General features: G+C 37.3%; 1 protein-coding gene across 1 annotated transcript in view; it reads left to right on the forward strand.

Annotated features, from left to right (window-relative positions):
- Positions 1-6: 6 nt before the first annotated feature.
- Positions 7-15,539, forward strand: part of ST6GALNAC5 (ST6 (alpha-N-acetyl-neuraminyl-2,3-beta-galactosyl-1,3)-N-acetylgalactosaminide alpha-2,6-sialyltransferase 5) — a 68,489-nt gene continuing 52,956 nt past the window's right edge. Inside the window, exon 1 of the mRNA XM_010006583.1 lies at positions 7-120. The gene's annotated coding sequence lies outside the window, so the exon portion shown is untranslated. The remainder of the gene's footprint in view (positions 121-15,539) is intronic.

A 15,539-nucleotide genomic window follows, 5' to 3' on the forward strand; every position in this document is an offset into this window, starting at 1 on the left:
CGGCGGCAGCAGCAGGTGGCGGCGGGGCCCAGCCGCCCGCCGGGACGCGAGCAGCACCGCCCGGCGCTCCCCGTCGGGGCCGGCCTCCTGGAGGGCTACATCAGCGTCCTGGAGCACAAGGTGAGTCTCCGGCCGCGGTGCCGCCCCTCTCACGCGGGCCTCGAGGCAGCCGAGGACCTTCCCCCGTTGTCCAGCCCTCCCGAGGGAGCACCCGACCTGCAGAGCTCTCCTTCCTGCCCTCCATGCGGGTTGGGGAGCCCTGGCCGCCGCGGGGTCCGGGCTGGCTTCACTGCCGTGGTGTCAGGCCCCCAGTGCACGGATTAATGGGACCCATTGTGCAGTTAGGCCTTCGTGGCTTGTTGGTTTCCTCTTTGCTTGCCCGGTAGATGATGGAGCGTGGAATGTTTTGTTTCTGATGTTGGATGCTAGAGGTATGCTATAACTGTGTGTTCAGGATGGTATTAGGAAGGGTTAAAGAAGGAAGTTTAGTTACTGGAAGGAAAAGTCAATAGGTGTTTATTCTTGGCTCGTTTCGCCTGGGAAAACCGAAGGGAATTCTGTCTCTTGTACAAATGACCTTTTCATCTTCCTCCTACGAAGCAGAAGTTGTCACCTATAGTCTCCATTCTAGACATTGAGAGGACCTCTTTAATGGTGAACAAAATTATGTCCCTTTGCTTGACAAAGGAAATACCGGACTGGATTGTCAAACTGTAATACCTGTTTACTAGAGATAGGCAGAATAAGCTTTGATATCTCACAGGACAGGTGTAATGACATAAAGTGAGCAAGGTGGCACATCCATGCTAAAGAGATACTCGAGCTTCAGTAATTTTCTCAGAAGGCAGATTCCTCTAGTTCTTGTGCAGTGTTCAATTTGTTGCATTTACCTGGAAACTCCAGGGACCCCTCTCTGCCAAAACCCTAGACAATGCTGAGTACGCACACTTCTGGCAATAATAATTTCCTGTAAAAAATAAGCAAGGGAAGTGAAGATTCTTAACTTCCCATGTTTTCACAGCCAGACTGACACCTTTCTGAAAGATATATTGTCAAACAAGTTACTGAGCTCAGTTTAGAGGTACTGCGTGAAGGTTAGTGACTTTGATGTACAGAGATTTTTATTGTTCCTTCTGGCTTCACTTTCTATGCAAGAGTTATCTGTAGGGCTTTAGGGCTTTTAGCACATAAAAAATAGCTCATCATGGTCCCTTGTAGGCTTTATTTGCTTTCTTACATGGTTCTCCTGGAAATTCTCAAATGTGATGTTTGTAGAAAAAGCAAGTTTGGCCATGGGCTTCCTACTTACTGTTAGAGGTGTTCTCTTGCAATTCTTTTGTTCTTCTTGAACTTGACTGTAGTGGTGAGCTACAGATATATATGCACATGATGTCTCTAAGTAGTGATAATAAAAAAAAAGGTATCTTTATGTTTTTAGGGTATATATGTGAGTAGCCTTCTGACTGTGGTAACCCCTTACTGATTTCTTCTGACTCCCAAACACTCCTCATTAGTAGAACATACTTAAAAATCACTATTCCATGTTTAGTATTTTCCAGGGCAATCTTAAAGTTACCCTGTGCTTTGGAGATAACTGATCCTCTGGCTTTTTAATATATTGTAATATGGCCCAAAACCCACAGATACTTCATTTCACATAGCTCATACCTCACAGTAATAATCTACTGAAGCTTTAATAACTTTGCTGAAGCTTTAATAACTTTTCCACATAACTTCTGTGGGTCAAAAAGAAGATTGTGCAGTTCCTGTTGTGTTCCCAGCTTGCTTTGTCTTATTTTAATGCACATGAGACTGCAGAGAAGACAGCTTGAATAGCAAGCAGCATAAAAGTCCAGACCAACATGAGAGAAAATGAAGGAGTCAGGGAGCTTTAACAAATATGAAGGAGAGCTGCAAGAAGAGAGCAAGGTGAATTTCTGTAGCTGTGAGAAGGACATGACATTTGAAGAGACAGGGAGGTCTGGAAGGAGATGAAAGTACCTGTTTTGTGAAGACAGCAGGTTTGGAAAGGGTAAGACAGAAATGACTTATGCAATGGTACATGTTATTTTGAAGTTATTTTGATGACAGAGATGACAGTGTGAAATGACAATGGATGGTAGATTTTTCAAAAAACAGCTTCCTTAGTTTCCCATGGTATATGTTTGTGCATGGATGTCAGCAGTAGACTAAATATCTAGATCATTCACATCTAGGAGCTGAAACATGTTCTTAACTTTAGGAAGACTTTGTTTCTGGATCCCATAGTTTGCTTTAATAGGAAAACCTAGTTTCATGTTTGTGGTGTTTCACCTACTCTGATTACTTTTATGAGTACATATGCACTTAAGTGTAGAAGCTTATGATAAGAACTAAAGTTATGAATCTGTAGTCACAATATTTTTATTGACACAGGCAGAAGCCACATTATGTGATAGTACAGACATTTCTCTTCAGGGATAAAATTGAACAATTGTCCACATTGTGAAATATCTGATAGTACAAATGTCTATCACTACTAGTAATACAGCTCATTTGGTAGTGCTGGGTGATCACATATATAGAGGCTATTTGCCAGAAAATCAAGGTACTTAGTAAAGTACCAATAATTTTAAAATATAGCTTGCAATATTGTAAGTTGCCAATTATTTTCCTCCTTTTATGTTATATTCAGTAAGAATTGTAGTTCATGATCCTTCCTGTCAAGATAAGCAGGCAGCCTCTGACAATGCAGGTAAAATACATTATTTTGTTTTTACTCTGTTAAGAGCCTTTTTGTAGGAGTCTGTTGTCACTTGGTCAGATTTGTGACATTTTGTTTGCTTTTTTTCCCCCTAAATCAGGCAGCAGAGGTCAGAATCCATGTTCGTTGCTTTAGCAGCCCCTCACAGTTTAGCAGCGCAAACTTTGCTTTTATTGAGCTGAACTCCTAAGAAAATTCAGAAATGCAGTGGATTCATAAATTGATTCTTGGCATTTCACCTCTGCCTGTCCCAGACCGACAGCAGTTGACAGTCATTGTTGATGAATGTTTGAAATGAAAAAAATGATACCTTGTTCCTAATGGCTAGATGTTTGTATCCTAAAAGCTCTCATATTTGAAACAGAGAACATGGTTTGCTGATAGTTGCTACTGAGAGGTCAAGGGCTGAGACGAAGTGGAGAAGTAGCAGCTACAATGTGACTTTGAGGAACTGTTGCTTCCTACAGAGTTGCATCGGCAGAGTGTAGCACTGCTTAGCTATTGCATCTGTGCTACTATTAGGAAGGACAAGAGTCCCAGACTGTCAGACTAACATCTTGCACGAATTACTTGAGTATAATCCTGAAATTAAAGAGGCTTTGTCACTGATGTTGAGGGAAGCTGAATTATGCTCTTCTGTGGGGAGGCATGGGGATAAGACTTTCTGTTGATTTATCATAGTGCTATCAAGACATTACAATGCTAATATTTTAAAAGCAATTACTGCATACAAATAGGAGACTGTTAATGAAAGCAGAAAACCTAGCACTATTCCAGAACTTGCAAGAAATAAATATTTAACTGTTATATTACTATTCTGAAATTAATGTGAGAACATGTCTCTGGATAGTTAAAAAGCTTTTTACCCAGTATTGACTCAACAGTTGGTGCTGCAAATAAAATACAAATTTGTTGTGTATATAATTGAAGAATATTTCAAGCCATCAAGGATTTTGTTTCTTAGAAAATAATAGAAAAATAATCAAAATCAGTCTTGCAGACAAGATGTATGATTTATAAGAACCACATTTAAATACCTTAAGAGAGCATTGAGATCAACATGATAATCAGTGATCACAATGATTTCTAAATTTATGATAATATGAGTTATCATATGCAAAGAAATCTTTGTGATCCCTTTAAATTAATGCAGATCAGAGAATAGTGTAGTTAACGAAGTGTTTGAGGAAGATTCATTCTGCCAAATAGTGCTCTAGCTCCTTAATCTTTAAAACACAGGAAGTCATTCTAGGATGAAATTATTTTTTCTAGGATGGAAAACTGTGCACTTAGAATACGGGGGGGAATCTTGCCGTGTTTTATATGCTTTTTCTGGAGGATGAGATAGAAGGAGTTTGGAATTTGAACTTTTACCGAAATAGTTAAACCATTTATGGTTTTGGGCTGAGTAGTTTGTGGGGAATCACAAATTTACATGGAAATGGGAAGGAATTAAATTATTTTGAGAGTTTTAGTGTTTCTCAGATGATTTTATCACAGAACCATAAGGTATCTCACAACAAAACAGCTTGTCTTGCCAAAGATGGGATGGAGTCCACTGAGTTGATGTAAACCACGTACCATGATTTCATTACATGTTCCTATTTGTCTCTGAAAATCGTATGCACAGAGTTAGAATCACAGGCTTTATTATGCAATTAAGTAATTGATGGAGCTTTGATTATGTGAGAGATCCACAAGGGGGAGACTTTATTCTAGAATAACCTTTTTGGGGGATGTGTCTGTCTTATCAGATCTATGCAAGATGTGAATCCAAAAACACCCATATATTTTGAGCTACTGCAGTCAGTTCCTTTTACATTTATAAGCTGTAGGTTCATTAAAACCCTCATACAATTGGCAGAGTGAAAAACCAAACAAAAACAAACAAAAAACCAAGACAACAACAAAAAGCCCCATTAGGAACATGACAGTCAGGGATGTAATTGAATATCCATGTGCACAGAGCAGAGACTATTTTTTTACTGTATTTACCATACATTTGAGTAATGACTATCCTATACATTATATTTTGTTGCTCTTGAGCCTTTTTGCAGTAGTGTGCTTTTTCAGCTTAATGAATCATAATACTGGATTCATTCATTTTGATGACGCTTCTCCAAAATTTTCAGTAGCTTCTGTGTGTGCTACATAGCAATACCTAGTATGCAATACACAGCAATTATAGGAAATGATGGGACATTTTCTTGTTTTCCGAGTTATGTGGCATCCCTGCAAAGAACCAGTTGTCCTTGCCAGGCACTGTTGCTACTTGGAATATCTTTACTTTTAAATGTTTACATACAGGCATCAGTTAGCTGTGCAGTTTATATTGAAAAATTTCTATGTAGAATTCTGACACCAGTGCCTGCTTAAGAGACAATGTAAATGTTAGCTATCAGGATAATAAAAGCATGTACTATTTTAGTTATCACTATCACCTAATTATTTCTAAAATAAGTGCTGTTAAAGATTATATCTAACCAGTAGAGGTAGTGACTCCAGGCAGAGGTCAGGACCTGTTGCTTAAAAGAATTGTCTAAGAAATGCACGGGTGCTGTTAAATATTCACGTTTCTCTTAAAACTGAAAGATGTTTGACGTGCATCTAATACATGGTGTTCTGGCATTCATTTGTGTTATGTGATGTATAAAAATCTACCCAACCACAAAACTTAGCTATGCTCTGGTAATTGTTTGGTTATTGAGAAGATAAAGCAGAGAAAATCATTGTCATTGTACCGAAAACAGAGAAAGTATTTGAGTTTATCCCAGGTGAAGATCTTGCCCCATGTAATTTTTGACATTTTGTGATGTAACTTTATTCTTACTGTTTGATAGAAATCGAAGCAAAAAGATTGTTTCAAAGTCTGTATCACAAAATCTTGATTATTGATTTCAGTACAAATGTAAATAGTAGGTAGATAGTTAGGTCAAGACAGTTAATGCACAATTTTGTTTTAAGTTTCTCACATTTTAAAAAAGTCACATCTCACAGCGGTATCTCATACCATGAAATTGACCATAATATGCTAGCTTGTTTTGATAACTGACTAAAGCAAAGTTTTTTCTTATTTTTTTTCTTAATAGAAGAAAAATTGCAGAGGTGTGAAGATGTTTTTATTTATTTTGCACTTCTGTTTTTTGATTTATTCTGGATTACAGCCTTTATACTAGGGTTGTGAAAAGTGAAGAATGACTAAATATGCTCTTTCCTGTTTTGACAGTATCTTAGGCATCATATTTTGATAAGTGGGTCCTCTCTGTTTTCTTTGTCTACTTCCCTATCTTCTTCTGTGAACGTGCAAAATACTTCCAGGCAGGGAATTGGTGACAGTTTGTCTGCAAGTGAGATTTACCTGTCTTTTATGGAAAACTCCTTAATTTTTTTTTTTTTTTTTTTTTTTTTTTTTTTTTTAATTTTCATCATTAGTTTCAATGACCACATTTTTATTTCTAGTATGTGCTGAAGTATATTATAATTGATAACCATTTAAAGTTCCCATATTGTGCAGTTTTTGCACACAGTCTTTCATAGTGAACATTTTAGGCTATTTTCACCTTCCTGTGAAGACAAAGTGTTCTTTTGAAGAGTTTTAATCCATGGTGTAAGCAAGTCTGAACTAAATGAGAATTTCAATGACAGGAAATGTAATTTTTGTTCACAGCTGATGGATATCTCTCAATAGAGTTCCCTAAGTTCTCCTTTTCTGCTTGTCCTCGGGCATAAGTGGATATTGAGTTCCTTTTCCTGGTGACCTTCCTTATTAGTTTAACCTGTATTGCTCGGGAACAACTCTGTATGCACATCCTTGATGCTGAGGTGGCATTGATACAAAGAACTCAGTGTATTAATTGAACTTCTAATTATGGCTATTATGATCAAATCAGCAGTCATTTGGTGCTGATGTAAGCAGATGTGACAGTACAAAAGCTACTTTGAAGGTGAGATGAAGCATCATGATGTTTCACCTCACTGTTTCATCTCATCCCTAAGTAATCTCCATTAGTCATCACTATTTTGCTCTAATAGTTAAAGCTTCAAGTGCTAAGACCAGGTTTATTGCTGAGTTTGCTTTCAGCTGGAAAAGCAAATATTTTCCGTTCTCCATTGTAATTCTGAAAATATACAAATGCAGTTAAGAGTCACATAGGAAGTGAAGGGTAAGTCAAAGCTGAAATCTCTGCCTTCAGAGAGTCAGTTTGCAAGATAAGTGCAAAATGCAGATGGAGCAGCAAAGCTCTGAGACGCCACTTGATGGTGTCATATGGAAGTCAGAGTTGGGTGCTGAGAAACATGTACACATTTCTATGGAGAATATCCCACATTTGGACTGAGGTTAGGCAAATCTGGTAGCACTCTTAGTGCCTGGACTGTATTCAGAGAGACATACTACATAGGAGAAGCACAATGTGCATATTATCTGCAGTAATAAAACACTAGATTCTTACTGGAACCTTGTAAGAAAACTTCAGAATAACATTGTGATATTTTAAAATACAAACTGATATATTTAATTGATTCCTAAAATATTTTTTCACAATGAGAGTGAACTAGTGCAAAAGTGTTCCTTTTCCATGAAAAGAGAACAGTAATGGGTTTATATTGTATACGGATAGCATAGATAAGGTTTTCTTAATTCGGATTTAATAATCTGGACTGTTGTAAGTCACATAGAACAAGAATTTGTCTTCGAACACAACATGTAACTAATTCATTGCAGCTATAGAAAAATTTTCATTACAGAATGGATAGCTTAGTAAGAAGTAACCTGCAAAAGAGGAGAATGGTTCTCAGTAAATAGTCAATGCATTTGGAATATGTATTTTTGTTTAGCAAATACTGTATTTTGATTTCAATATGTTGTTAGCATCCTCAGCTATTGGCACAATGCTAGTATTGCAGAAACAAAATATTCTATAAATTTTGTACAGTTGGACAATATTAAATTAGAATATATCTTGCCCTCAGCTATAGCAGATCATAAAAGTAGATGTAATAACACTCAGCAGAGCATCAGTTTAAGAATTATCTCGTAAGAAAAAGAAAAATTCAACAGTGCATGTTGTGCAACTGTACATCTGTATCAAGCTTTGTGCACAGGAAAGTTAAAGGAATATTGTTGTGCTTAAGAAATGGCTCACTAAGAAATAGGTTTCTAGAGTCTGCATTCATCACCAAGCACATTCTACTTACCTATTTTCCTGCATAAGGTTAAAACCTTTTCTCCCAGGTGGTGTTTCGTTAATAGTGATGTGAGTTACATTTAGGCTCTTTACCTTCTAAACTTTCTCACCTGCATTGCGTTCTCTGTAGATAAGCATTTTTATTCTGTTTCAATGAAATTCATCTGTGTGACTGGTATGAAACATAAGAATCTGAGAAAGCACATAATTGAGGCAGCTGGTTATGGGCTAATGAAGAGTGATGCAGAGATCCCAAAGCTAATGGAGGCTGGGTCAGTAAGTCTACATTGTATAGTTCAAGATAGGCTTGTTAGCTTGAATTTGGAAGCAGAATAGTTGCACTGTGTCTGAACAAGTAAAACCTGACGTTTGGCAGGTATATTTCTTCTGGAGCTGTGCTGGCTCTGTACTGTGCTTTCTGTGGCATTCAGGGTCAGCATAGTCTGAAGCTAAAGAGAATGCCTAGGGAGTAGTGGTACAGACCTGCCCCAAACACTTCTGGACAATTCTCAGTTGCAGAGACTGAAAAAAAGCTGTTCTTTCACGTTAGGCATCCAAACTACATACACTTTGTATTTGCCAAGATTGAATGTTTGGCCACGGCTAATGTATGTTTTTACAAAACATGATTTCCAAGACTTGCCCATAGTTCTTACGAGAAAGCTTTTGGCCAGGTGCATTAAAACAGTGCCTTACCATCCATATCCTCAGCTTTTTAAAAAAGCAGAGAGGGTCACAGGGAGTACATGCTGTTGTACAACCTGTGCTGTCTCTTCCCTGCTCTGCTCTTGCTTTCAGTGTGGCATTTTAGGATTAGTCCTTCAGACACTTGGCTAAATTTAATCCCTAGAGATTAGAATAACGACCAATGTGCTCCTAAATTTTGTTACTGTCCATTTTATTCCTAATGTTACTGTCAAAGGGTTAGTTTTACACATCTCAGCATATTGTTTGACTCTCAAACAATAAATAGGAACATAAAACCTCAAAATACATCCAGTGGTCTGACTACAGCTGCCAGACAGATGTAGAGTTAATACTGCCTGTCCTTCCTCGGTTCATCTTCCTGTGCCTACACAATTGTAGGTGAACTTTTTTAAAACAAAACACTTATCATTTTAGATAACTTCTTTCTTAACACTTATATTCCATAAAGGAGTGATAACTGATGTTATTGATAACTATCCAAAATACGTGTTACAAATTAAAAACCTATCACAAAGTTACCCCAATTTCCATTTGTTTATCTGCTTATGTATTCTCTTTGTAACACTGCTCTGGACTTCTTTCAGTTTTTAATAGAGATTCATGAGCCTCAGGAAGAATGAGACAGTTTGTTACAATACTGCTCACATTATCCATGAGAACTACCTCGGACATGAATGGGACTATACATAACAACCAGCACTTCAGCAAGGGTTTCCCCCTCTTGCCGAGTGCCAGCTGACATGATGTCTAAGCGTATGTCTGTATGGGATTTTGCCAGCAGACTAGAGTGCGCTCTTCCCTCCCTTAGAGCTGGCTGGAGATGTGCTGGCTCTGTAGCTGCAGTTAGCATGTTGCTAAGCCAGAACTAATAAGCTTGACTGAGAGGCAGGGTTTATTATCTTGGGCTCAGCAGTGTATTTAGTGTATATTTAGTGTATATTTAAGCTTACACCGTGGAGCTTCTCTGTGTCCTACAATCTCCATGCGTGAACTTGCTTGTGGTTGGTTGTACAGAGCATGGTCAGTATTTGTGTGCATCTCCTTGCAAAAACCTGCAAGTTCATCTCCTGATGGTTTCCTAACCCAGTGCCAGAGGAGCATTTTCAGTCCTCTGCCACACCACCAAGGTTTTCCTACCTAATACAATTAGCGAATATAACTACATACTACAGATTTATTGCACAATTGCACACTTCTCAGTGCTCAGTGAAAATACCTCACAGTACACTTGTTACTTAAATTTCGGTCATCTATTTTGAAGTTGGAAAAGAGACCCTAAATCAAGTTCACAGAGCATGGTTTAGTCAACATTTATGACAAAACCTACTGTTTTCACTGGCACAAGCCTATCAAAGAAAATATTTTAATTTCTTTGCTTTAGTAAATCATGTTTGAGGAGGAAGCCATGGGGTTTTTTTGCTCTTCACATACCTATTTCTGTTTGCTCTTCACATAGCTATTTCTATATTCATAGCTTATTTAATTTGTAATGTTTGTGTTTTCATTTGTGTTTTCTGGTATGCCATGTATATTTTTTCTGAAATGTTGACAACTATCTTTTAATTTTGGTCAATGAAGACATTTTACCGATAGGATATTTAGTACTATCTTCACTATCTAACAAAAGACTGCTGAGCCTTAATGTTACTCTTTCCATATAAAATTATCACATTAAAAGATTTAGTTTTGATTTGTCTTTTAATTTTTATGAATAACCAAAAGCTCTAGGTTTTTACAAGTAGAATCAAAAGTGGTTATAAATTCTTCACTTTGGCAGTATCTGCTTTGTGTCTTGGTAGCAGCGCAAAGCAGCACTGAATGTAGGTAGAGATATGCTGAATATTCTTAGGAGTAGCGTTGGTGTATCCTGGTGGTTTAAGGGCATAAATGAGGTACTTTGTGCAGCTGGTAGATGTAGAGGAGGTTTATCGGGGCCAGGAGGGTATCTCTGGTATTAATGTGTCTGATTTCTTCCAGCACAGTGATCCCTTTTGATCTGCAGCAATTTGTGCAATAGAGAACAGCTTTCAGGGCATCTTTAATTATGCCTGTGGACATTTTGGCCTGCAGAGTAAAATGAAGCTTTAGGATCACCTTTCATTCCCAGCTGTGCTGATTTGAAACTCTGAACAGCTTGTTACCCACGTGTAAGTGCAGGGATCACATTTCTGCTCTCATGAAGGACACTGAATGTGCAGCAGCCTGGGCTTCAGTAGGAGGTGCCGCCGGCTCTCAGTCTTTCCATCAGAGCTCTCACTGCTGTCGAGATGGAACAGCATCATATCCCATACACACCTGTACATATAACCTGCAATAGCACGTATCTTCAGATCAAATTTAGATCTGAGGCAATTCACAGGAACTGAAAATCTGTCTGTGAAGTTTCACAGTGAAACTGCTGTGTTACTAGCTCCTTTACATTTTACGGTAAAAACAGACAGAGCAATTATGCTAATATCAGTGCTCTCAGACAGATATAGAATAAATGGATTGATGATAAGATGCATCAGCTTTATTAAAGTTTCTCAGAAATGATTTTTTATAATTACACTGCTTTCTAGAGATATTTTTCAGTGTGTTATGAAGATGACATGTCCTATTTGTAGTGCCTAATGTGAAAAAAATCATCTTAACATGACAATTAGTGTCCTAGCATTTGAACTTTCAGGTATGGTGGTTAATTTTCACAGTCATAGAAAATAAAAATAAAAAAAGATTAATTCCACTAGAAGATGCAGGAGGTGATCTCAGCCCTATCATGCTAAGACCTAGGACCAACAGTTACTTAAATTCTCAAGACTTTTTAAAGTAGACTGCAGTGCTCATAGGAGGTACATGAAAACCTTGTGACTTGAGATCAGAGGTAAAAATGGCTATACCAGAGCAGTCTGTAAGCCAGTTTAGCTGAAATTGTAGTCCCATTGACTCTTGTGGATGATGAGGTTGCATCTGCTTCTCTTTTTTTAAACTGAAATTGCTGTTTTTGTGTACCAATCTGTGCAAAGCACTAAGATTTTAAAAATCAAAAGTAATCTTTAAAAAACAGGAAGTTTTCTGATTCCTTTTCGTTTCCCTAGGAAAACAAATAGGTCTGTAAAATATTTTTTTTTGTTTCATATCCTGTACTTTACATCAGCAAAACTACTGAAAATTACACTGTGTTTATTAAAGCTATGCTTCTATGCAGTAATGCACATAAGACATCTTATACTGCCTTAAGGATTAAGTTAAGCTCCTTTGTTAAGCCTGTTGGTATGGCAGGACTGTTAATCTTTAACTGTCAGAGTCTGGTTAGATCCTTCTTTAGACTGAGGCCATGTCTAAGGGCAAAGAAATTAAAATGAATCAACTCTCCTGGTATTTACGCCTTCATATTTGTGTATAGAGCAATGAATACAAAGAGAACCTCTGTTAGACATAAAAATATATATAAGAAGATGGCATTTCAAGCTCTTATTTAGCAGCATCATTATTTGCTTTGTGTCTATGCTTGTCAAATACAAAGTTGACAATGTCTTCAAAATATTAAATTAAAGGAAATAAGATGTGCAGTGGTTGACAGCTCATGGAAAAGAGGACAGAAGACATTTTGTGAACTTACAGTTCATAATTAAAATTCCATAGAGTTGTCTACAGTATGTTCATGTTTTATTACATCAGTAATTACTCTCACATTTTCCTTTAAAATTACTACATTAAGGCACAAACAAAGAAATATGTTATAGTTGCAGCATTTTATATATATATATAGAGAGAGAGAGAGTTGCAGCCTTATCTAAACAAAGCAAGACTTGAAAAGAAAACTGCATTAAAAGAGTAGTGAAGTTGGGAGGCAAAGTTAAACTCATTATGAAAGATTAAAGCTAATATTTTAGCCCCAGTAGGGTATAAAACTGGTAGTAAGGAGCTGCCGTATTGAGCTTTAGGTAGCAAAGGTTTACATTTTACTGTGGATAAATTTCATTAATTAATGTTGTTCTTGCTAAAACTTATTAAGTGGAATTTTTTAGTAATTACCTGCAGTTCGTGCAATTTCTGCAAATAGCATAATAATCCAATGAAGTCATACAGGTTGCGTGTTGAAGCAGTAGGTAATATATACTAAAAAGAAGCTTTTGAACATTTTAGATGCCTAAATTGTACTTTTCTAATCAGGCTATATTTTTTGAAACAATAGGAAAAGAAACCCTCAACAAGTTACAATTTTTCTTTCACATTCTCCTTCAAATACAGTTTCAAGTGGCTGTTTTTGTATTTTACACACATATAACATTCCCATTTGCTGAAAGAAGATGTTCTTTCCCTCAAGTCATTAAATAGTAATACTTTGTATTTTATATATCACCTTGCTTCTGAGGATCTCCCACATGCTATAGAAGCATTAAGTGGAGCCTCCTGCCTTAAAGTACAGGTGTATTAATTCCTTTTGACATAGGGGGATAGTGAAATAAAAAAGTTCAAACCATAGTTTTGACCTTGAGTGTCCAGTGAGGAATTTCATGCAAGAGTTTTAAGAGAGCTAAAGTGTTGAAAACTGAGGGGACTCAACCTTGGGTTCGGTGCACAAGACATCGCTTGAGATACTTGACTGTTATGCGTGGCTTGGAAGTGAAATATCAGACCTTGTTCTACATAACAGTGAAGTTATATACAGTGGATTGGGAGTGTCTGAAATGAATTTGAGATACCTGTTCTGCTGTGTAGAGCTGCCCAACAGAAAAATACTGAAGTGAACTTTCAGTCCAGCCCTTCTGTTTGAACAGGATCGTGGTTGAGAATGGTCTAGTTCAGATAAAAGGCAACAGAATGCTGTTTGTGATCTTGAGTTGGGGATCTCATAGTTAAATGGTATATAAAAGCCTTTGAGTTCCAGCTTCAAAAGTTGTTAAAGCACATATTTTTGAGAAGCACATAAATTGGAGATTGCAGCATTGTAGATTTACAAAGAGCTTTCTGATCTGTTTTACCGAACTGTGTAACTCCCCCAACTTCATGGTATGTGGCAACGTTAGATGTCCTGTGAGGATGCCACATTTGGCCCCTGTCAGATCATAGTCAGGCACACATGAAGAACAGTCCTTAAGCACAGATTTAGATGGTGGCTGAACAAGGCTTTTGAAGACCACACTGCTGATGTTGGCTTTCAGGTTCTGTCAAAGTGTCATCAACTATGTCTGAGAGACTGAGATCTCACTCTAAATTAGTACACAGGCACTTCAATAAATGAGCTGATTTTCAGAGCATGTTGCAACAACTCTTGTGACTTAAAGCAGGTAGACTCTTTATGCAAGGCATTTGATGTGCACAGCAGGGCTGCACAGTGTTTTGGGCTCTAATAAACTTTAATGGGGCATGCAAACACAGGCACTGAACAGCATTAAATAGGCACCCTTGGGTCCTTAGAGAAACTGGCACCAACTACCTTTACAAAGTTCATTAATTTATTATGCCTTTAAAATATTTTGTATGTATTTAATATTGTATTGTGTATTTCTTATCTATTATATGACATTATATCAAACATATTTAGTTCTAGAATCAAATACATGCATTTCAATGATGGGGAGCGGAATCTTGATGGCACATCTTGGGTTTCTTTGCATATTCAAGTAATCCTGTCATATTTTAGACTAAAGAAAAACAAAATCCTTACAGCAGAAGATGGCCTACAAATAGGGTTATTTAAAACATGTTAGAATATAAATATTGTGTTTGTATAAAGTACCTTACTTGATAGTTTTGGAATATGAAGTCTATCATAATCCTGTGAAACAGCAGAACAGGAAGAGAAGGAAGAATCTTGCCACATACTCAGAAAGATAATCTACAAAAGCAAAGGTAAAGGTTGTCTTTAGACTGTCAGCTCAGTCCTTATAATCTCTCTGTGGGTGCCAATCCAGCATTTCCATGGATGTTTGAGTTGTGGCAATGTCACTTGTGGTGTCACTGTATTTGATCTAGTAGATGAAAATTCTCTTGAAATTCTGTAGATTGTAAGGCATCCGCTGTTGGATGCCCTCAATTTTCTTAGCCGCAAATGTGCAAATGCAAAAACTATAAATATAACAATACAGATATAAAAAGTTTCAATTATGTTATGTTTAGCAATAGTGAGATGTTAACAACTGTGTACAGGAATAAAGAATTTATCTTTGCAAAAAATTAAGGTCTTCTTTCAGGCTTGACATTATGCAGCTGAAGTCTAAATAACCTCCATTTGCTTTCTATGGATTAGAAGTAAATATTTTTCTCTTCCCTTTCAAAGAGTAGAAATAAAGATAAGACAATTTGTTCTTCTCATTTAAATTAGAAAAGTTGAAGAGAACTGCAAGTAGTGAATCCTGTTATCATGGATAATAAAGCTGCAATAAAAGCTACACTGCACAGCTTTCAGAGCAAAGGTGTACAAACCAGGCCATTCTGATGAGACACTGAAATACACATATTCCTGCCACAATGCTGTAGCTTTAGCTAGATACATGACTCACAAATGGTGAACCCTGACAAATAATCCATCAAATGATGTTGAGACTGTCAGGGAAGGCAGCCTCAAACAACTTTCTTTTTTTTCTTTCCTATAATCCATCACTTCTTGTTGTGCTTCTCCTAACTGTTTTATATCGGCAGATGTTCCTGTAACTTTCTATCTTTTTATCTTTCTTGAGACAACAAAAGGCCATTTCCTTTGCAGAGCTGGGAAGAGGCACAAAAGGTCAGGAAATGCTACGAATGAAATATCATTGTTCAAAGAGCCCATCCTTGCTGCTGCTAAAACTGTGGAATTCTCTCCTGGAAATCAGCAGAAGCAGGATTAGTACCAAGGTCTGCATCCCAATCAATGGCTATTAGCAGAGGCTACCAGTGCTGTGGGCACAGGCCTGCGAGATGTTAAGCATCAGCTG

Source organism: Chaetura pelagica, unplaced genomic scaffold (assembly GCF_000747805.2).
Source record: "Chaetura pelagica isolate M959 unplaced genomic scaffold, ChaPel_1.0 scaffold69, whole genome shotgun sequence".
In the NCBI taxonomy this organism is placed as follows: domain Eukaryota; kingdom Metazoa; phylum Chordata; class Aves; order Apodiformes; family Apodidae; genus Chaetura; species Chaetura pelagica.